This window comes from Echeneis naucrates, chromosome 11, assembly GCF_900963305.1.
Source record: "Echeneis naucrates chromosome 11, fEcheNa1.1, whole genome shotgun sequence".
NCBI classification, from domain to species: domain Eukaryota; kingdom Metazoa; phylum Chordata; class Actinopteri; order Carangiformes; family Echeneidae; genus Echeneis; species Echeneis naucrates.
Genome location: NC_042521.1, coordinates 8,720,520 through 8,744,090, shown reverse-complemented (window position 1 = coordinate 8,744,090; position 23,571 = coordinate 8,720,520). Strand labels below are relative to the sequence as shown.

The 23,571-nt window shown below is 39.2% G+C and overlaps 1 protein-coding gene across 1 annotated transcript in view; it reads left to right on the top strand.

The window, feature by feature from the left end:
• Positions 1-8,703: 8,703 nt before the first annotated feature.
• Positions 8,704-23,571, top strand: part of dtnbp1b (dystrobrevin binding protein 1b) — a 45,390-nt gene continuing 30,522 nt past the window's right edge. Inside the window, exon 1 of the mRNA XM_029513581.1 lies at positions 8,704-8,763. The gene's annotated coding sequence lies outside the window, so the exon portion shown is untranslated. The remainder of the gene's footprint in view (positions 8,764-23,571) is intronic.

Genomic DNA, 23,571 nt, shown 5'->3' with positions numbered 1-23,571 from the left:
GGGTTGTTGTGTAACAGCGGTTTGCACCTGACATTGTTGATCACCACTATTTTTTGTAAATAAAACAAATCAGGAAAGTATCTGTAATTGTTTCATTGACTTCTTCACAGTTACAGTGACTTGCAGCTCCCTGTCCACAAAAATTGACTCAACAGATTTTATCATCTGGAATACGTATGTGTGTGATAAGGCCAGCCAGCCTGGAATCGACAGTGGTTGGTGCCCTTTTAACCTGTGGTGATGTAAGAAGGTCTACGTTGAATGAGCGAAGACACATGCAGTCTGAGCAGCCACCACATCCATAAATGGAAAAGCAAAGAGGCAAATGGCTGACCTATTGTCCACCGCTGACGTGGGACTGGATGGACTCACTGCGTAGACACACACATACACTACATATGTAGCACATGCAGTTACGCAAGTATTTTTTTTTTCCTTAAGTCTGATTCTGTATCTATCAGACATACAAAATGCGTCAGTGTAAATGTGAGATGATAGATACATTTATAAAATGAAAAGCTGCCTGATATATAATGAGAAAGCATCTGCTATGGATTCAGTATCTAGATACTCACACATACTAATAGTTATTTCTAATTTCTCCTTGGGGAACAGACAGTATTGTTTACAAAAAAGTCTGAACTAAATATCCATTTAATCATAACTATGATGAACTAGAGTACTATGAATTGAACCCCCCCCCCAACAAAATACATCAACTATGAATTCCCCTTTACACATCTAGGTCAGTTTTGGGGGTCATGGATGTTTTTTTTCCTTGAGGACACTCACACAGACACAAACCATTTCCAGACTCCTGGTTTATATCTAGTCATGACATCATGCAATGTGACACCCCTTTGAGGCAAGTCACCGCTGACTCGACTGGAGCGTGAACACATAGCCATGCGGGGGGGGTTTGTGTGTGTGCATGAAGACACATGACATCACAGCCCATCTCCCCAGCCAAAGCTGTGCCTCTTGAAGCAGAGATTATGTCAGAAAGTGCCATGCTAACAGAGCCGCCGCCGCCGCCGCTGCTGCTGCTGCTTAGACTGCTGTTGTTATTGTAGTTGTTGTGGTAGCTTTGATTCCAGTCCTTCCTTCCCCTCAGTAGGTCATTGCTCAGCAGAAAGAAAAGCAGCACTGGACAGCTGGCAGATAAAGCAGAAACAGTGGACTTGTTTGGCCAAGGATGAGAAAAGGCCACACAGCAAGCAACTCCACAGCTTCTAAAGAGAATCAGCAGCCATGGTTAAAGGATTTTGAAGAGCAGTCGTCACCACATGGACGTTCACCAGATGAAGATTCACTGGCAGGTGCCGAGGCAGAGAGTGCAATGAAGAGGAGTCAGAGGTTCAGCAGCTCTTTGAGTTTTGGAGAGAATTCACAGCTACAGTCAAGGAATGAAGATGGAGAAGAACAATTGTCACTAAAGAACTCTAATGGACTATCTACCCCAGTGCTGGCAGAGACTGAAACAACAGCAGAATGCACACGATTGGACAACTGGCAACCAGCTACTGACAACATATGTGACACAAATGTATCCCAGAGGTTAGGTTTACTCAGGCCGCAAGAATTATGGCTGGCAATGACAAGATGCCTCTCCGTCCGATGGCCTCCTTGTCTGTCCATCAATAGACAAAGCAACGGAAAGTTTGCCCCCCAAGTGGATCATGACGGGTCCGAGGACACACAGCCTTTTCCTAAATCTGAACCAACCAGTGAGAGCTCTTTGAGTACACCTACCTCAGACGATAGAGCGGTGATGTTGGTGAAACATGAGGAAGAGCAAGTCAGAAGCAAAGGGGTTAAAAGTGCTCTACCCCCTCGCTATGGGGTTTCTCGTTCATCCCCCAGGTTGCCAACAACAAGACAAGCTACAGATTCTCTGTTAGCTTCAATGATTTTGGAGAAAGAAATGTTCCTGAGGATTGAGCTGGTAGATTTAGGAGAGGAGAGGGATGATTTACGCTACCGGGCCGAATGGAAGCTGTCAGAGAGAACTAAGGAACTGGCAGAGGGAGTTTGGCTGTCTCGAAGCCAAAAAAGTTGATGGATTGGCCTATTAAGTTAGAGGTTTGTTTGCTTTGGACGTGGCAGCCTTTCTATCATTTTCCCACCAAGTTAGATTGGTTACTGCAACTATGAGTAAGTTGGTCTTTATAATCATCTTAATCTTAGTTACAGTAACTCCTGAAGAGAAATGGCCTGGATTTAAGTGAATAATCAGTATGATTGGTTTTGCATGATGGCTGTGTAAACCACCATGTACTGATACAGACTGTGGTGATTCAAATGCAGTGACTGTAGCTAACTAATGAGAAAGGCTATTTTCAGAAACACAGTACGGCAGTTAGTGTTCATGTTTATTTTTCTGCCTTTCTGGTTCTCGAAGAGAAGATTTTATACATGGCTGGTTCCATGTGTGGGAGGAAAGGAAAATCGATGCAAAAAAAGGTTATGTCAAGCATTAATGAATAAAAGTTTATTTAATTTTTTATATTTGGGTTTTGTTTGATTTTTCATGAGGGTGAATGCTGTAGCAAAAACAGATAAACAATCTGTAAGGACACTGGACAGAATCCTTTACAGCACAGTACAGTGTCTTATTTGATTTAAAGTCATTTAAATCGCAAAATGCCAACAGACTTAAGCAAATCCCACACACTTTTTTTTTTTTTCCATTTGTATTTTTAAAGTCTGAGCCAGAGAGTTTAATGTCTTGGGGCTTGTGAGCAAGACCATGATGGAATTTAAATTTAGTCCAAGATGAGTGTCAGAATAGTTGCATTTCCAAAGTGCTCCAACGGTCTCAGCTGAAGAGAATTTAATATTCTTTTTGTTTTAACATTGCGCTACAAAAGTAATGGAAAATAATGCAGCCACCTGTCACTTTTGAAACCATCACATGCAGTATGACAGTGTCTGGCAGTAGAATTATGATTTTGCATGACATATGCTATTATTACTGTTGATCTTCCAAATAGTATCATCCCCCAGTGTTTCTGTGCATTTTCAGCATGCATGCACACAGCTCGTACACTTTTTTTTTTTTTTTTTTATGCAACACAAATGTGACAAAGCAATATGTATAAGACCTTTTAGTGAGGGGGGGGGGGTTATGCTACATATATGTGTAGTCCAGTACGAATATTATTTTATTAGAATTTTCCATATAGATGCAAAATGAAAACTTTTGACATAAAATTTTGAACCTGTTAAGCTTTGAAAAGTCCATTTCACATTTCACATTTCTTCCTTTAATGTCTTCAATCCTGGTAAGTACAACATGCTAATTATGTCTTTTATGGTAAGATAACAAACACTTCCATCAGTGAGCCAGTCTTTTTGTTTTCTTGTGTCAGATTATTGTAATGGTACAAAAATGGAGCCTATTTGCATTGAAGAGCTTCCCTGGCTGAGATAAGGAATGCAGGTGAAATAGGATTGTGAGAGAAAAATGATGGAAAGAAAAGGAAAGGCCAGTAAAACTGACACACAAAGCACATGCAACATGGAAAATGGCAAGAGGAGAGAAAGAAAGTGTCTACAAAAGTAAATGTGAAAAGGGGAACTGTTGTGAGCAAGGAGTTGCAGCCCCTAAGCAACAAAACTGACAACCTATCATCACTAATGACCGCCTAATTAGGCAAATGATTCATCTACCACAGATGATGACACAGTCTTGTGTGTGGCAAATATTCAATGATAACTTGATTACTCTTTGGTACTTTTAACATAAAATACTGAATGTCTGATTCCCCGAACCAAGTACATATTTACTGATCATTGCAGACTAGTGAAATGAAAAAAGAAATGACAACTAGATGGCTAATAAAGGACCACATATATTCAAAAGCAAACAAATTAAAACAAGCCAAAATAACAGGCATACCTTTTAAATGCATTTTATGCTGTACCCGTATGAGGAATCTATCGCCTTAAAATTCTGCACAATTACCAACTTAAGAGAACCTCATTTTACCGGTATTAACAAATTGATTTGGACAGCATCCTAGATGAATTGTTTAATGAAATTAGAAACAAACAAGTAATTCCTTTTCTGTTTGGCAAGGCCGCAAAAGTCATAAACATAAAAAGCCATGTACATCACTGTGATCAGTAATCTCACTTATTTGTCTTTGCTTTATAATGTGATACTTAACTGAAATGAATGTGGAAAAGCCAAATAAATAATATCAACAGGTTGTTACTTATAAATTAATCTTTCCATAAGCAGAAAATTCAGCTTTCACCATCTACACATACCGCTTTATTCCTGAAGTTTTTCTTGGCTTTGTCTGTGTATGGCTGCAGCAGAGAGTATTAAAAATCTAACCTATTCTGGCAGGAAGCACTGATTATTGTAATTACTCCATCGTGCCCAGGCAATCATCAAAAGCGTGAGAGTGAGAGAGAGTGTCCACCGTCTCTCTTTGAGACAGTGTAGAAAAACAAGTTCCTCTTTCCTGTTTGATCCTGTGTCACACAAGTGGGTTTGTGAACTGTGCTGGAAGGAACCGTCGCCAAACATCGTTACATAACATGATGGACAGTAAATCCCAGCAGAGGACACACATTCCAGTTGCCAAAGGACAAATGCAACTTCAAAGATTTTTGTGGTTGTCTCAGGACAGCTGGGCTGTAATGACTTTATCCCTTTATACTTTATTAGATTTCAAGGTTTTAGAAAAGCTTTTTTTATCCACCCCCAAATGAAAGCTCCCCGCTGCTCTGCATATACACAATTCCTTATGTCATTACTACAGTCTTTGCACAATGTCCAAATGCATCGCTGTGGGAACAGCAATGTTTGGTCAGACTGACTTTCATACTGTAAATATTTGTCTGCATCTCTGCTGAAACCCAATCCCCTTGTGACAGGATGTGAACTGAAGGTCTCTGTTCCACAGAGAGTTCAATGAATTAAGATGGAATTACATTTACTTATTAAGGAGGCGGGTCTGTAGGAGCCATGATTGTGACTGAGATTGTCACGTAGCAGCAATATATTGAATTCTGAGCCGTGGTAATTTCTGACAGTTTGTTCTTATGGGTTTGCTATGGTTTGTGATGCATGAATGCACTTTCAAGGTGTATGAATCTAGCTAACTATTTATCAGATAATTCCCTATCTGATCCTGTGCATTCATTTTAATCAAGGAAAAGTGTTTATTTTGTGTTGCTCAAGGTCTGTCCCTTGCCTACTTTGCCCTGTCATATATTTTTATCTTGTTAATTGCATGATGTAGTGTGGCAAAAAGTATGCAGATGAGACTCGGCCTCAAGTGTGAGCCTGCTGAAGTAAAATAATTTCTGATGGTGGCACAGAGAAGCAGTGGGGACACTTGGCAAGTTGAACACTTGACTCAGGGTGATGAATTAGAGTTGGAAGTCGATAGTGCGTATGTGATGCATGTCTGTGGAGGATAAAGGAGAGTGTGATGGATTATTCCCGCAGGGCATTTGTGATGATTAGTTATCCCTGGACACACACACACACACACACGCACACACACACACACTCTCTCTGTCAGCAGCAGACTTTGCAGATGGCCAGAAGAACTCTGACATCACTGGCTTCTTATGAGCTGGGTTTGTCCTTTTGTGCGTGTGAACATGCATACTGTACATGTGAATGGCATTGTGCAAAGGCCTGGTTGACTGCACGATCGATTACTATCATAATTCCTATCTGGTGCTGTCATGCTGTCTCCCATCTGCTGTCATGCTATTACAGCGAACACATGCATTTCTGACAGCAGTGTAGTATGAAGTTTTCTGCTTACCTGGTACATGTACTTGGAAGATGCACAACACTGGTTGGTTGGTTAATATTATCAAGTATCAGCATATGGAGATTATGTGCCTCTAAGCCATATAGGGCATTGTCACTGAGAGATGGGTGGGCATGACAGATTTCCACTAATGTTGCTCTTCTAAAAATTTCAGTAACTAAAGCAAATGGATATACTGTTTGTATAGTATTGTATTGTACTATTTACTTTATTTAACTACGCTGGGGGATGCCACATCTCATACTTTTACTATTCATAAAGTTAATAGGTTAGATGTCATATGATTGTCCCTATTTCGGTGGTATAAAAGGTTGCGCTAAAGTAACTTTAATAATTAATTCCTCCACTACAAGCTGGAAGCTGAAGACTACTTAACTACTTTGTGTGGAGGGAAGCTTTAAGCACATCTTCCATCTCTTTATTACAGCATTTTGAAGATATTCATGTTTCTAATGTGCAAGATGTCAATATATGCATTTTACATACATGCTGTTTTCCATTTGCCTTCACCTTTGTAGAAGAGAAATGTTAAAATTGACTTTTTTGGTACTATACTTATATATACTATACTATACTTAAGAATCTTATTATATGTTTCAGTCTGACACCAATCAAGCCATGATAGTTAACTTTGGTTAGTAACTGTAAAATACATTTACATCGATGAACTTGGCCACTCATTTACCAGAATTGCTATAAGGTAGTAGCATCATATCTCATTTAAATGCGTCGAGGGGATTTCCATTTGCACATGCAGCATTTGTGAAAAATCAGCAGTGTTGTCCTCTTTCTGCAGGTTTTGAAAGTGATGCACATTGTTCTTGGAAAAATGTACCAAAATACATACATACGTAACAACATAAACTAACATTGATCTATGTGAAATACTTTCAGCGTGTAGATTGTGGTGAGGTTGCGATGACAACGTGGGCAACACTGAAAAAAGCTTCTTTGTCAATTCTCATATTTATGCTGTAATTGCTGACTTTGGGTCAGATGTCTGAAGTGGGCTGAAGCACAAACTGCAGAATCAACCCAGTTCATCAAGTTCGTGTTTTCTCATACTGTATGATGAAAGTGAAAGAAGAGATGAATGAGAAATAGAGCCTTTAAGGTTCATTTACATATTATACAGACAGCTTACTATGAATAAACGATTATACAGCTTTTTAAATAGCTTTCTGTGTGTCTGTGTAATCTACCACCAGCAGTTGGATATCAAAGGTCAATGCTGTGTGCTTTCTTGTTGCTCACTGTAATTTTTGACGGGTTTTGCTCGTCATGTAGAGACTAGAAAATGTTTTGTTGATCCACTGGTGACTTCCTGGGTGGAATCTGAGATGAGGCCACTTAAATTTTCTCACAACCCAAAACCTGTTTTGGCGGGGTGGAACACAAGTTGCAGGCTGTAACTTGGAATTGAAGTAGCTATAGCTACAAAATGTAATAAACATGGATGCTAATGATGCACACAATGTTTGAGACAGGGCAGGTTACTGTATAGAAGAGACATTATGAATATACCGCATGTGTTCTTTTGGTTCCGTGTATGTTTTCCAGAAGATGCATGTTGTTTGTGAGGAGGTGGTGGGGTTGGCCAGATGTTTGGCATAATGAGTAAAATCTAACCAATATGCCGCTACATAAAATATGAACCTACTTGATTTTCCTCACTTGTCCTGTAATTAAGACTCCAGTGAATATGCTACATGTGACAGGGTTGAGATTATTGTGCAAACGAAATCACTTGAAGGAATAAAAGCAAGTATTTTTATTTGAATATTTACAGTCCTACAGTCTTAAGTTATCTAGGTAGGGTTTACCTTTTGTCCAATTAATGCAATATAAAGCACAACAGTGTAATGACTTGACCTACATTTCTCAAGAAAAAGGAGCAGTGCAGCAGCAAGTTAACACAAAGTTAATAATAATAAAAAAAAAAACCCTTTCATAAGTCAGCAAACTGACATACTCAGTTCAGCAAATTTGCCTCTTTTTGTTTAATATCTCACTGTGTGAGATAACTATGGTGAACCCTCCTGTGTGTTGAACAGAGGACTGGTACAACAGATAATGCTAATATTAACTAGTAACTAATACTACTATTGTCCTTAAGGTCAAAATTCTGTCTCATTAATGAAAGTTGCAGAGCACACGTCTAAATTATTTGGAACCTGAGGCGCCATACATACACATATCTGATCAAATTTCCTCTCTTTCGTGGACTTTGGCTTCTTAGAAGGTAGGCTAAGAGTTAAGCAGACACCACTTGTCTGCTTGAATGTAGTTTAACGGTGTCTTGAGCTCTTGTGATATTATCTTAAGGACTACAGTAGGTTTTTCATGAGAGTCACACGATTTATTTGAACCGCACATCAAGATAATATTAGTCAATAAGTTCCCAGGCACGGCACCTACTTTAACTTGTGTCTGTGTTTACTTACCTGTTTGTGCTCATACTTGCTGGTGTGTGCCAGCATCCCCAATGAATTCAGTGGAGGCTTGTTTAGACATGTTTGCATCTACCCCACTTTACTTATGCCTCAGTGAACAGTGCATAGTTCAAAGCTTGTTACATGTTTTGCTCAAGGGAGATTCTGGCATCCAAGCTTTCCCTGTCAAGTATAAATATTACAAAGTTACGCATTCTTTTTAGAGAGCAGTAAGAACCATTAAATTCATATTTTTAAGACCATTTCAACTAGCAGCACTTATTATTCTGTTTATAAACATTAAAAACATTAAAGCACAGGTTTCATCTAATTACATAAGAAGTAGCATGATTACTGCTACTTTTGCGATTAGGGGTGGATATTATTTTTGTGCAGTGTTTAATGCCTTGTTTTTCCTCATTAGGACACTCAGGACTGAACGGCAGAGGAGAGCTAAAGTGATGGAGCACGTGGATGTCCTCTGTGAACAGCGGGAAATGAGGAGGTGGGGCCACATAGCCTGGCAGGTATGAGTCGTCTCATTGCATGGGCCATCTCCTTCAAGGATGAGGTGTGGTCTTTATTTAAATGGCACATCAAGACAGGTGTTTGAACAGCTCTTAAGAGTAGTAGTGTGGAAATGCTCTTTACCACCGGGTCGTCCTTTCTCCCTATCTGCCTTATGAAGTACAAGTGAATTCAAGGTTTTTCTGTATTAAAGCATGGACACTGGGCTTTTACAAAGACTTGGCATAGTCTAACTTGGGAATCATTTTAGGAAAAAAAATATGTTTTATGTGCGTGCAAAGTGTCGGCTTATCTCAGAATGTATTAGGATCCAAAAGGGTAAAGGCATGAAAATACAAATGTATTTACAACACAAATGCACACTTGATTTTTGTTCTATTGCCAGTATGATTGACAGTGTGGAAACCAGAGCAATCAGGCAGCTGATGTTTGTTTGCTGTTGCAGACAGCTGAAAATGAAGCCTCATACCCAGCCATGACAGATACCTATGTATTATGAAGGATAAACTCAAGAAATGCTCATGAAAATATTTTATATATCTTATTTATAGAGAATTTCTAAAATTCTGTTAAGCACTGCAGAATTGCCACAGTGCCACCTGTAAAGACACATTAATTGAATTCTAATGTTGATGTTTCGAGTTTTAGCTGTTACAGCACAATCCCCAGCAGGATCAGTGTATGTGAGTGATAAATGTGGTTGGAATATTGCTTGCACATGCACACACACACTCCCTTGCACACACCATCAGCACAAACACTTTCTTGCTGACACAGTCTATTAGTTAATATCCCTCATCCAGGTGTGTAGTTGGAAAAGTCAAGTGTACTTTCACAATCTGAAAAATACCTGTATGTCACCAGAATGAATGGGATGTCACCACACCAGGTACTGTCAGCTAAACAGCGTTCAGAGCAAGAAGGAAAAATGCAGGAAGTTTGCAAATCAATTTTGGCTGTTTCCCTATAGATAGTTTTACACATAAAACATGCTTGAAACCTGGATATATACAACTATCAGAAAGCTCAGCTAAAAGTTGACTAAAGGAAAAAAAAACAGCAGTCTAGTTGTTACAGCAGGTAAAAATGAACTGTGTGAACTACAAAGTTAGATGTACACATGCACACCAGAGTAAGGCACAACATTTTGCTGACTTCAAAAAAACGCAGTGCGACAGCTTTCATAGAACTTATATGAAAGTGAAATCTCCAAGAGATAGTGGGGTGCTTTATCTCTAAAGGCAGCCATAAGTCCAGGCCTGAAGGCTCTGGGAGAAATCAGCCACCAGCTTGTACATGTGTGTCTATGTGTGAAGTCTGTGTCGCAGTCACTGTCAGAAGTTTTTTTTTTTTTTTTCTTGCTATCTCTCCCCATGTCTTTCCTGCCTCTGCCTTGCTTCAATCAGACTAATCATTTTCCTTCTTAATCGCTTCTTTACCCCGCAGAGCTGTCTCAGTGTGTGATGGGAATAGTGAGTTGATGAAGGGTTGTGTGCTACACTCTTTCCAGTGTACTACTGTGTACCCTAACAGAGACTTAAATAGGAGCTTGTGATTTCACAAGATCTCAGGCGGTAAAAAATGTGTTGTAAGTTTATGATCAAGAGCAATTATACATGTAACATAACACTAAAGTAGAATGTAGACACAAGAACAAATTTGGTCATGTAATAATTAATTCTGAATTATTTTATTGTTTCCATCTGATTCATGAGCATACAGTCCATGTGTACTTTGCCTGGATTGTTGTGTCGGTGGCACATTGACAACTGCCATTATTGACTTATTTTACAACATCTGGGGTGCAGCCATAGTCAGATAAATGTTAAATCTTGCTAAGTGGAGGATTTAAACAGCATTCATGCATGTGCATCTCTATCTCCTGATTATAAACATGTGATCTATATACCCAAACCCATTGCTTCAAAAAGAAACCACAACTAATTGACACGTGCTCCTGATGTAATTCTCATCAATTAGACATGCATCTTCCAGCATTCAATCATGATTACTGTAAATACTAGAAATTAATATGCCTTATATCTGCAGATGTGGTGCGGGTTATTTTGGTGGAACAATGTTTCCTTTCTCTTAAAAACAGTTCCGATGATCATTCTCAGTGTTGGTGGTCAAGGGTGTTGTGCATCAGTATCATCTAATTCCATCTCTAGACAGAAATCCCTTTAAAAATCACTTTTGAAAAGAGGTTTATAGGCAATCCATAAAAAATCTGAGGTCACAAATGTTGCAAAAATGTCAACATTTCTAACTGTTTTTTAAACGATAACCTTTTCGTTGCTATCTTATGGACACTACATCTGGCTATCACTCATGCAAGCAAATGTAAAATGTACATCATAAGAAACACATCCCTCGATCATTGCAAAATTCGAATGCATGCATTTTAAAAATAAGTAAATATCACTTGCTTTTTTCACCTCGACTTTCAGAGTGTTAGCAGGTAACAGCGAGGCGTATCGCTCTTGGTGCTGGTCACATCATATTAGTTAATGTCAGCACTGAGCTCGAGAAGCATTGAGCAAAAGCAGCAACTTGCTTTTCTAGCTGCAGGATCAGGCAACATGCACACATCAGCATAAGTGCTGCCTCGACACTAGGTGCAAAGACACTTGGGAAAATCTATAAAATGAGCCCCTACCCTGCAGCGAAACAAGGCATCACTGTCATATCTTGCTCTCATTTTATCTTTCACCCCTCTCCAGTCTTTTTTCACATGCTCTGAGTAGCTCTCAAGTCTGCACTCGATCTCAGATTTGTTGTTGCCGACCTTCTCCATAGTTCTTTAGCGTGCTGAATCAATTTAGGATAAGAGTCCTCTAACGGTGGCTGATGGGCATGGAAAAGATGGGCAGACAAGGAGAGTTCAAAGCTTCATGCACATACACATTAAAGCTTATTCAGCGCGTTCTATGTCACCTTGCCTTAGGACAGAGAGGGTGATGGAGAGGGAGAAATATTCATGACTCGATGAGCAGGAATTAGTGATGGGTGATGGATGTAGTACTTAGCCTTGAGACAACATTTTTTATCTGTAACTAATAAGATTTCATGTCATTGTGACATAATACTTATATTTATATCCTTATTATTCTTCATATTTTTCTGCTGTACTTTCCAAAAAAGAATTTAGTGACTCCCAAGCTTGCTATTTTTGACTTTTACCAGTGCTCACACCTTTCTGTCATTGTAGCTTCTGGCCCCACTTGTCCCATTGTCGTTTCCTGACACACAACTATAGTATATTCAATATGAAGCAGTAGAGCTGGGTAATGATGGTACAACATAGCTTAAAATAATGTTTTGGACTGGTGTTCTCTTTGAAAGGCCAGTACGAGGCAGCTTTGCTTTCCTCAACAAGCTAATCCTTTGAAATGAATTTAATTTCTGTCCAGAGACTTTACTGTTACTAATAGGTCTGAATACAGAGTAGGGCTTTCTCTGAGGCTGTTGTAGTCATTTTGCAGTATTAGTTTGGCACCCATCAACATATTGTGTTACATCACATCTCTTCAGGGTTAGACTTCAATGGCACAAAGTATTTTGTTATTCCTACTTGTGCGTCTGTTTGTGGTTTGTGAGGACGTGAATGTATAAAATGGATTGATGCGGGTATAGACACGTCACTGCGTCTGATCAAAATTCTTCTTCATGTTGGAAGACCATGACTGCTTCCCCTTTGTTTAACCTGATGCTGCACTGGATAGATACTCAGGGTGTTATTGTTAGAGCTAGTGTGTCCAATCTTAATAAAGTGTGAGTAGCAACAGCTATATTATACTATGCTATGTTGTGCCTATGTGATGTATTGCATTGATTCACATCCAAACTGGCACAGTTCCTGGTCACAGTGACAGCTGCCAACACTGACTGCTGCCCAAAGGGATATACAATATTCAATGTGGACTTCAACAAAGCTTAAGGCCACGTATCAATCTTTTCACATTGTGTTAAAGTCCCAGAGCACATCTCCCCTACAGGCCAGCATTGTTTGGCATATCACAGCTACAAATTGAAGCAGAAAGGCTGTGTTAATTTGCTGGCAATTAAAGAGCGAAGGAAAGAAATGTAATGGAGCAGATAGTGCTCTGTTCTTGATGGGTACAGAAAACTGATGGTTGAATAGGCCATTGAATGATAAATATAAGACCAAGAGAGATATTGGCTGGAAAGGTCTAGTCAACCAGTGTTTCATAGCTGCTGCTGCTGAATGTGCTCGTAGCATACATACAGACAAAAGACCTATTCATACATCTATCTTAACGTGTCACGGCATCCTGTAAAAAGTTTGATAATCAGATTCATTATCCTTGGGACTTGTGATCCTTCTCGGTTTCTAGAGAGAGCCACTGTTAAATGCAGAGAGTAACAGTGGCAGGAAACATTGATAGACCAGTAAACACAGAAACATGACTCATCGAACATTCACATTATAAATAACTTTGACCAGTCACAGTAATCCATTTTTCCCATTTCAATACTGAGTAAACAATGGAGAAAATGCCAGAGTTGACCCATTAGCAGTCACTTAGCATTTGAATTTTTCTACGTCCACATTTAGAAACTTAAAAACCAAGAATGAGATTCAGCATGAGCCTGATCACAGGTTTGGAAATAATCCCTGTAAAATACATGACTTTGGATCTCAGCCATGGCGTTTCCCCCACTTGCTAAAAGTTTTTGTAATTACTAACAGGCAGAAAGCAAACAACTGTTGTTACCTTTGTGTTCATACACCAAACATTTATGTCACTCGGTTTGTCACACTGGAGGACTGAACCAGTCCATCTGATCTCCAACATACAGTGGCTTGCAAAAGTATTCATACCCCTTGAACTTTTCTGCATTTTGTCACATTACGACCATAAACATGAATTTTATGTGAAAGACCAACATAATGCTTTTTGCTGTGAATCAGCACTATTTTCCAATCAGAGTTTCCTTAAGAAATTATTAATAACTGATTTGTGGACCCATGATATTTAATTCATAATCAGGAAGCCAAGTAAAATTTGTCTAGTGGTGAACATCATCAGCACCTGATGTTGGAGTCCAAGTCCAGTTACAATTAAGATTTAAGTCTCTGTCCCTTCATGATGAGTGATGAGTGTGATGATAATTATTATTATTATTATTTTTTTTAAGAATTCTTTTTTCTCAGCATTCACACACTGAGCACTAATTGGTAAGCCTGATGTTGCAGTTCACATTTTGTCACCACACTGTCAAGTGCTGCCATCAACATATTTTTCTTGCAACAGCATCCAAGCCACCTTTTGTTGAGCATGCAAGGTAGCTGTTACACCTACCAGGCCTCTCCACATACATCCTCCCTGTTACTATTGAAACGTTTTCTCTTCCAAGCATGAGTAACTGCAGTTGATTAGGGACACCTGCTCCACATTTTCCACAGCGAACATAAGTCCTTTCCGACAGATAGGGCGTAAACTTCGGTTTGGATTTGAATTCACTAAGGCTGGAGGATATTTCTAGGTCAATGAAACTGACAAGTAGTGGTATACGTTTCAGATGTACTGTAGATTTCATGCCTCTCTCAGAGGCAGAGTGTGTTAGGCCTTATTTAGTCAGGTTATCTGTAAGCTTGTTGGAGCAATCTTGTCCTTGTTTCCTGTAGTATCTCATATTTATGAAGAAACCAACATGTCAGTACTAAATATTTAATTCGATAAATTAGAAAGTCAGAGGGAACTCCATTTTTAGCCTTAAAGAAACTGTCAAACAGAGGAAACCGTTTTTGTTTGTTTTTTGAATGAGCTCTTCATAATGCCTTGGAATCCAAAAATGAAGGACTTATTTTCTTTTCAATTTGAACTGTGACAAAGCTGTAGTATGTCGCAGTTCATGTTCAGTACAAAACTGATGCCCTTGTATGCAAACAGACCAGAACAAAAACACAAGTGTGTGGACGATTCTGAGAATGTATGAAAGAAAGAGAGTGAATGAGAAGAGCTTGGCTGGTGCAATTGAGGGAAGCATTTTATATTAAGCTGTGCTGCCCTCACCAGGGAGTCAGAGCAAGTTCAAAGATGATTGACAGGTTTTTGAGCAGTGCACAGTTGAAGCATGCACATGCTCACATTAAAGCTGTATGTGAAGATGTGACTTAATGAGTTGTCCTCTGCTGATTGCTTGAATCCTTCCCATGAAATTACTTTTGAAGAAATGACCTCATCATTGAGTGTATGAAAAAAACTAAACAACATACCCATAAAAACATTTCTCAATAGCGCTACTAGTGGTCAAAAGCTCCCAGGCTGTCTTCGGGCTTAAAGCAGACTTTGATGTATCTGAATATTTTACAGCTGCAAATTAAACTCAATAGACACATGAGCTTATGATTTAATTAGCATTTCAGTGAAAATGTAATCCTCTCTCTTCTCTGGCTATTAGATGGTATCAAATGTTCAAATAATCAGTATAGGACAAAGATACAGAGCGTCCGTCTGATCAAATCTGATCAGAAAGGTGTTGAAATAGTGTTCAGCTAGCCTTGTAGATGTCATAGTAAAGCTACAGCACATAGCAGGCCTCAGCAAATGGAGCCGCTGCCTGGAGTGGATTTTCCAAAAATTCCTCCATCTTTATATTTTGCTGTCCTTCCGTGCAAATGATATTTCTACATTTGACTGCCTCCAAATTACTAGATAATCAAAATACATATCGTTGGGTTTTTTAGTGTCACATCTTGTGAAAGTGTAGGTAAGATGTGTAAGACATGAAGCTGTGTAGCTTCTCTGCAACACTACAGCACCAAACCACCAGATGGAGACATTGGTCTATTTATATGCATGGCTCTAACAATTTTTCCTGTGCTGGAGTGTGTACATTAGAGGGGAGCAGGCTGGAGTTATTGAGAGCATGTCTCACACAGCTGCTCCGGTTTTAGGTGGCCTTGATAGATTTTAATCACCACCTAGGCCTCGAGGCTCAGTATGTAGATATAACATACAGATATAATGTAACTAATAGTGCTAATAGATTTTTCAGGGCAATGTTCATAATTATTCAGAGGAAGTAACATTTTCTTTTCTTTCAAAATAACTTTTTGAAGTGTTATTCAAACTTAAGGGTAAGATTTTAATGCCCCCCCCCCATTAATAAGTTTTTGAGTTGAAGCTCAAATCCAATCTAAGTATTATTTACCTAATCTAATAAAGATCGAGAAACTAATATCTTCATTAAGGAGATGAGTGATGACTCAGGAATTATGCTTGACACAAAATATCAGGCATAATTAAAATATGAGAACATAATCTAGTTGCATTTTCCCCATAAGAGCATATCTCTCTATTGCAATGGTCAATACTATTATTGCATTTCACCAATTAAGAATCGAGAATATATTTCTCGAGTGTAAAGGCTGAATAATGGTTTGAATCAACTCTCTTTTACTGCTGGAGATGTGCTGCCGTAAGTCTGTAAATCCCACCAGAGTTCATCAGAGAGAGCATGCTGAATATCACTGCACCAAAGTATCTCATCCTCCGTCTTTGTCAGCCTTAACCTCCTTTTCTTTTTTTCCCACTTCAGGGCATGTGTGCATGTTACATACATGTATGTGTAATTTTGAATGTAAATGGTAGTTATGTTGTAAATTGGCCGTGGCCGTGTAATTTCTTTTATGAAACCAGAAGAAACCATGTTTGTAGGAGAAGGTGGAGCTGAGGATGAGTGAGGGGTGGATCAAAGCTTATACAAACAGCCTTTTTTGTCACAGCCGGTGGAGTCGCCCCCCGGTTTGTTATTGGAGAGGATACAGGTTTAAAGCTTTTCAGCTCCAGTGTCGATGTCCATTTTTATAGACAGTGTGCGATGCCCTGTGGAACACACGGAGAAGACATTTGATCCATGCTGTGGCAGGAGAGTCTCAGTTGAATAAACATTTTCAGTTTGCTTTGTCGTGGAGCTCATGCTCTCCAGGAGGCTGCTCAGAACATGTTCGCTCCTCTCATAATGTGAGAGCAGGCAAGGACACATTTGTACACACACACATGCACACGCAAACACACACCCACTCCTCCTTCTCCGGCTTTGAACATTGACTTTATCCCATCTGACTGAGTGAATCTTTATACAGCCTCACATGCAGTCTGTGTGGATAGTAATAGGAAAGACTGAGCTTCTGAGCTTCCTGCAGCAATAGGCTGAGAGAGTGTGGAACATAATGCTCATGGATGTAATGCTTCAAAGACATGAATCTGGGGATCTCACCCCCCCCCCCCCACCCCCCTTCCCTTTTCACTTTTTCTGCTCAAATTTTAACCTTGTAAACTGTGGATACACATTTACTCTCATGCTATGGATTGGGAATTCCTTTTTTTTTTTTTTTTGAAAGGTTGGCAAAATATTTGTTCTTTGTTAATATCATTCATCTTAGCTTAAACTTTATACAGTTAGACAACATCCATGTATATTTTACTTGAATTCAGTGATTACACTCTCTTTTCAGTGCTCATGGTCAGTGTGTGAAGATCTTGAGTCTCCTAGTGTTGATTGATTGTCCAAAAAAGTTACTCACAAATCCAAATGTCTTTATGGCAGGTGTGTTGGAAAATGTCTGTCAGCCTCGAAAAGAATCATATAGAAAAACTGACAATTGCAATATGAAGCATTAAAGTAAAACATTAAGGATGACGACAAAAGCACAGCTTTGTGAGGACAGACAGAAATAGAACTTTACCATATTTGATCAGCATGAGGTAATGAAACACAGATACATATGTTATCCTTGAATCAATAAATTTATACTTCCTATCAAAGCATCCAGAGGAAATTAAAGACAGCTGTCATTGTGTGTGGTAGGGACATGCAGTTTCTTTGTGTGAGCAATTTGCCTAACCAGAAACAGGCGATCGATGCCAGATCTGATGCTTCCCTGCGTTTGACATGTGGCTCGGTAGAGTATAGAAACCGGATGACTGTGAGTTCCAGTCTGGACTGAATTCACTGCCATCTCTCTATCCAGGAAAACAAATGCGTGTCTCCAGTCCAGGAGTTCATGAACACTTGCATCTACACGGTTCTTTGCAATAAGATTTAACACAAATACAACATTCAATGGACAGCGGTGCCGAAATCCCTGATTAGATTGCACTATCTAGATTAAATCTAGTCGAATTCCTTTGAATATTAAACAGAGAGTCGTTGTTCAATTCCAAATGAATCAACTGTTTCATTTTATACATGAAGCAATGTTACATAACCCTAATATTTGAGGAGGATATTTGCATCTTGCTGTTGACATATAATGTAGGACCAGGCTGGAAAAGCAAATACTCTGTTTACTGTAAATCCCAATTTTTGAGATGAACTACAGAATAAGAAAATATGGGGGGAAAAAAGGAAAAGATGAAAAACTGTGCATGTACAGTAGGGGGCTGGTCTTTATCTTTCACTGGCAGCTTTGAGTGACACTGCTACTCTCATCAGCTTTCTGTGACTTGGAAATTTTGACTTTTGCACTCATTGTATAGTATTTTTGATTTGTTTAAAACATCAAATTAGAATTTTTAGGGAACTGTGCATACCCAGTCTAGCTTGTTGTCAGTCGCACAATTAATGCACAATTTACTCAATATATGTAACTCATAATATATGCTTTTCATATGGGAAAGGGTTTTCATTCATCTCGTTATAGTTTGTAAAACAACTTTCAGCACTAACTTAACACGTGTGCAAAGAGAAATAAATAACGGTGAACTGTCGGTTTTTGTTTTAGTCAAACGTAAACCAATCATGAGTTCTGCCGCTTGAACTAATGGCTGATTTGAATGCTCTGCTCTGCCTTGCTGCACAATGATTACATAACCTCTGACAGTAATGAATGTGGACGTGATGAATTATCCATCTTGAGAAAGCTTTAAGTTAAAATTTTCACACTGTGCTGTCACACTGTAGGTTAACATATTTTCTTCTTCAAAGAAAACAGCTGCTCCTGTTAATCAAATCTCAGCGCTCTAGAGCTGTGTCAAGTCATCTCCCCAGCGTGACGCGCTTCTATTCAACTTAGGCCTCTCCCACACTACTACAGTTTTGTTTTAAACTGCACACAGCCTCTTCTGTGCTGCGTTGGGGATCAGTGTGATATTACAAACCTTGATAGGGAACACAAAATCCAACACCTGCTCCTCCAACTCAGTGATATTAATGCAAGGGCCTGTATAAGCCATCCAGAACTGATAACGTTAACTGTCTAATGAAACCTGTGGCTGTGCAAGCCAATTTAAAAGAGGGAAGGGGGGGGGGGACTGTGCACCTAACAAATTGTTTATTCCGGTTTTTTACTTGATGTGTGCTGAAGGTGACTGTCGTTTGGTTGGCATAAAAAAAACATGAAACTTGGCAGATGAGAGCTTGAAATGTGAGCAGTATGACCAAAGTGATTATTCAAACCCCAGTTTTCTTTCTCATTCTCCTTCTTGAGGGCCTGTGCTAAAGAACCTGTCTGAAGGTGGCACACATTGTTATTTGCATTGTGATTATATGCACAAATTAAATTGGCCTTTTACAGTTTTTATCAACAGCCAGGTCGAGAGAAGAAAATGCTGCTTATGCATGCATTTTACACAAGCTATTAATATTTTCTCGCATTTCAGTCACATTTTCCACTGTTTTTTTTATATACTGAAAAACTACAGATTGTATTTTGACCCACTACACTTATACTGTATCATTCTTAGATAAGCCACTGGGCTGAGCTGCCCAGTGCCAGCTGGGCCACCAGAACAGTTATGTGAATTTTAATACAATTTGATATATTGCTGCTCTAATGTTCCCATTCACAAGGGAACCATAGGCACTTTATTTCCAATTCATTTGGTTTGATAAGAGTAATATATGCAGGTCATATAGCCACATCTGCATTGCACATCTGCATATACGGCCAGGGTGGTGCAAACTGTTATATGATGACTGAGAAGGCCTCACTTTGATTTAATCTAATTTGCATACAGCATGTTATTGCAATAGATTTTTGTGTAAATAATGTTAGATAATGCTGTCACCACTGGGATAGCAAAGGGGAGGAGCCATTAATCATTCCAGCTCCTTAGCCACTTTTACAAGAATGCATAATGGGTGAGGGAAAATCCAGCCAATTATAAGAGGTTGGTATTTCAAAGTCTAATGATGTCATCAAAAAAAGTCCCAATGGCTTAAAATGGGGAAAATCCAAAGTAATAGCAAAGGTAGCGGCATGGGTCAGCCATGGCCTGTATCAGAGAGAGAGATGTGGGCCCCTGTACTTGTAAAACAGTGATCCCATTGAAGTAATTGTATGCGTGGAATTGACATTAGGATATGGTTCTGCTGGGACGTGGCAGCTGGTTTGTGTGGGAAGGTGTTGAGTGGGAACAGCTAATGTGAAAAACCTTAATCCCCATCTGTTCTCTTAGCAAACCATGAGGCCCAAGAAGACACTTGCCCATATCGTGAAAACAGAATTTAAATCTTATGTGTATTCAAGCATTAGTAAGACATCTTTTTTACACTTATAATAATAATAATGTTCTTGGATAAACTCAGATCCATCGATCCAAATTTCTGGAAACTTGTAGTAATTACAGTGTGGACCAAAACTGTATCATCTAACAAAAGAAAAAGTGTCATCTTACAACCTTAAATGGCGTATAATACTGATGATCACATTTGATCGCTTTTATATCTATTAACTCCCAAAAACCTACCCTTTAACTTAGGAGTCTATCCCAGCGCTCTGAAAAGGGTCTGTAAAATGCTGCTTCTTGAACAGATTGGGAACAGCAAGCTGTCCTCGCTTCCCCATCACCCAGTGGCTCATTTTCAATGGAAATGACGATTGCTGTTGAGTTACATGAGAGCCATATTGCATCCTTAATGATTCCTGAGTTTGTGTCTCGTCAAATTGGCCAGTGTAAGAGCAGATGGCCCCATGGGTGGAATCCAGACATGCTTGCTGTGCCTTCGACAACTTTGAAAAGTAAATGTGTGTGTGTGAGTCAGTTTATGTCTGAACATTATGGTGTATGTGTGTTGTGTTTCTTTTCCAGCATTCCCTGCTGCAGGCCATTGCTCTAAATAAGATCATTTTCTTAGTCAGCTGATATGGTTACATAAGATGAAGAAAAACCTGTGTGTTTGCACTTTTTTCTGTATGCCTATGTACCACTGTTGAAACATATCTGTGGAGTTTGCTTTGGGGTTTTTGGGAGGAAAAATATTTAACATTTCCATGAAACAGAAATGAAGAGGCATAGAGTCCTCCCCTGCTCTTTTTGTCAGTTTGCTCGCTGTCCTGTTTCTGACAAAACTGTGGCAGAAACAGTTACAGCGTGTCATTCCAGCTTCTACCCGCTCCTCCTCCTCAAGATGAGACTTGAGAGTTGTCAGACAAGATGAGGATAAAATGTTTACATCTTAAGGCAACATCTGTTTTATCCTAAACCTATTTTCAACTGTCTTTCAAGCACACAATACATATAAATAACAATAGTAATAATAATAAAATGTATTATCACAAGCAGCAGAGCTTGGAATATGTTGATAGCATTGGTGTTGGCATTCAGCCAATTACCCACATACTCCAACTCAGCCATCCGAAATGAAAAATAAATCTAACGTGGCCTTGACTCTCTGCAGTGCTGTTTAAATGGAATAGTAATATGTTGTAATCCACTGTGATCTGAATGGTAATATTTATTTAAATCTCAGTTTCACATGTTTTCTCCTTGACTCTCCCTTCCATCATTCACTTTTCTATCTCTTCCTTCCGATCTTCTTGTTCCACCCACTTTTTCCAACATCCAATCTCTGCAGTCTCTCCCAGCCTTCCAGGCTTCTCCCCTGTAAACCCTCAGACATCTTTACGTTTGACTCCACTGACAATGAGATACTCTGTGACTATGAACCAGCATAAACAGCTCTCATTTTGTGGTGCTGTCAAAGAAAGTGTGACCTAACTGGGGAAAAAGGGAAACTAAAGAAAAGTGCCTGAGGTGTAGAGTTGCCTGGCAACAACTTCCCACCTTTGTGTGAGTTGGCCTTTGGCAGCAAAGATGTTAGAAACACTCCAGCATAAAAGTTGTTGAGAGGCAGAGAAATATGGGTAGAAGGAAATAAACTGCTGAAGACCAATGTGTTGCCACAAGGGGTGACCAAATTTTACTGTAGAACTGAACTTGATAAACGCATAAATATTGTAGTTTCTGCTTCAACCTCCAGGAGGTCCTGGCTTACATCCTTATCCTAAGAGGTCTGGCTGAAGTCTGAAGCCTGTGGGCTGCTGGCCAGAGGTCAATCCCACTTGGTGCACAGTCCACCTCTGGACTTAGAGGAACATAAATCTGTCATGCCCTGAGGAAGATATCCTTTGTGTTTTCTACCACCTTCTGTGGTCTCTTCACACAGCCCCTCCTGGCTTAAAAGAATTATTTTTAAGCTTGCCAGATAGTGCTTTTTCCTTTTTGTCATGGTGTAATTGTATTTCATTTCAAATTTGAGCCAGAAATATTAGTTTATTCTATCTTGGTCAGGTATTATTAGTTCCAAGACTGCAGCCCCCCAGGAACTGGGCCCAACACTGTGTGCAAAATAGCACACTTCCTGTTTCTCATATTTTCCAAAATTTTTAATCATGCAAAATTGATGTAATACACTGATAATTCACTTATCTACATTTCACAATACACATTCAGACACAACCTTGATCTAATTATGACAAAACTAATGAAACTCAAAGTGTGCATTTCATTACAGTACACAGTCACTGGCCCAAGGGTGAAGCATTAAGTGACCTGTTTGGCACCACACTGGAAATCTACAATTACAGTGGATGACGTGTTTAGTGTTCTAATATGATCTAAAACCCCTCGTATAGTAATAAAATCCCATTCATTCAATTGCAAGCGCAGATTTTACATTTATTTATGTACTATTGATTTTAATTTTGGACAGGCTACAAGTGCTGTAGCTGTTCATTTGCTCTACTTTTCAGTACATTTAAATGGTACAAACATACCCCTAATTGCCAGTATGGACAATTTGATGCATTTCTCCTGTAATTATGACCTCTTTCCAACACCACCCACACAAGCAGCTGCAAGCCCAAATTATTAATAAACTGCTTGGCAATAGTAGAGCAAAGAGTTTCTAGAGTTTACAGAATAGATGGTTGTTGTGACCAATCCCTAGTTGGGGCTATCACATGAGGTCATAAGTGCGAGTACAGAAAATGTTATTGGATTGTTATATTAGAATACGTGAGACAGTCTTATATGCCCTTTATCCATAAGGTGTATGTTCTTTTCTTTTTAGAAGGATGACTAAAAAGAAACAGGACTATTCAGTGCCTGTAATGTGCTAAACTAACCGGAGGACATCCATTTCCTATCCATACACCCTCAAAGGCTAGAACATGTAGCACAGTTTTAAGACTGACAGGTTAGTCATTTTGCATTTTGCTAAATAAACGACTACTCATGAGCGAAACATTTTGTCTGAAACTGCAAACTTGTTTTTCATCTTCACAAAACATTCTTGGTTGTACCCTTTGTATATAGGTCTTGAAGAACTAGTCTATCAGTCAGTCCCGGCACTGCTGCTTCATTGAGTAATCAAAAAGAAATGGGGGGTCAACCCCACTCCATCCCTTAGTGAAGGGTTTGTGAATGTTTTTGAAGGGGAAACTGTTAGCAGGGATTGTTTATCACCTTTTAGACGTGCTTCTGTCGGCAAGATTAATACATCTTTCGTGAATACAAACCCTGATCAGCACAAAGGGCAAGTGAGATGAG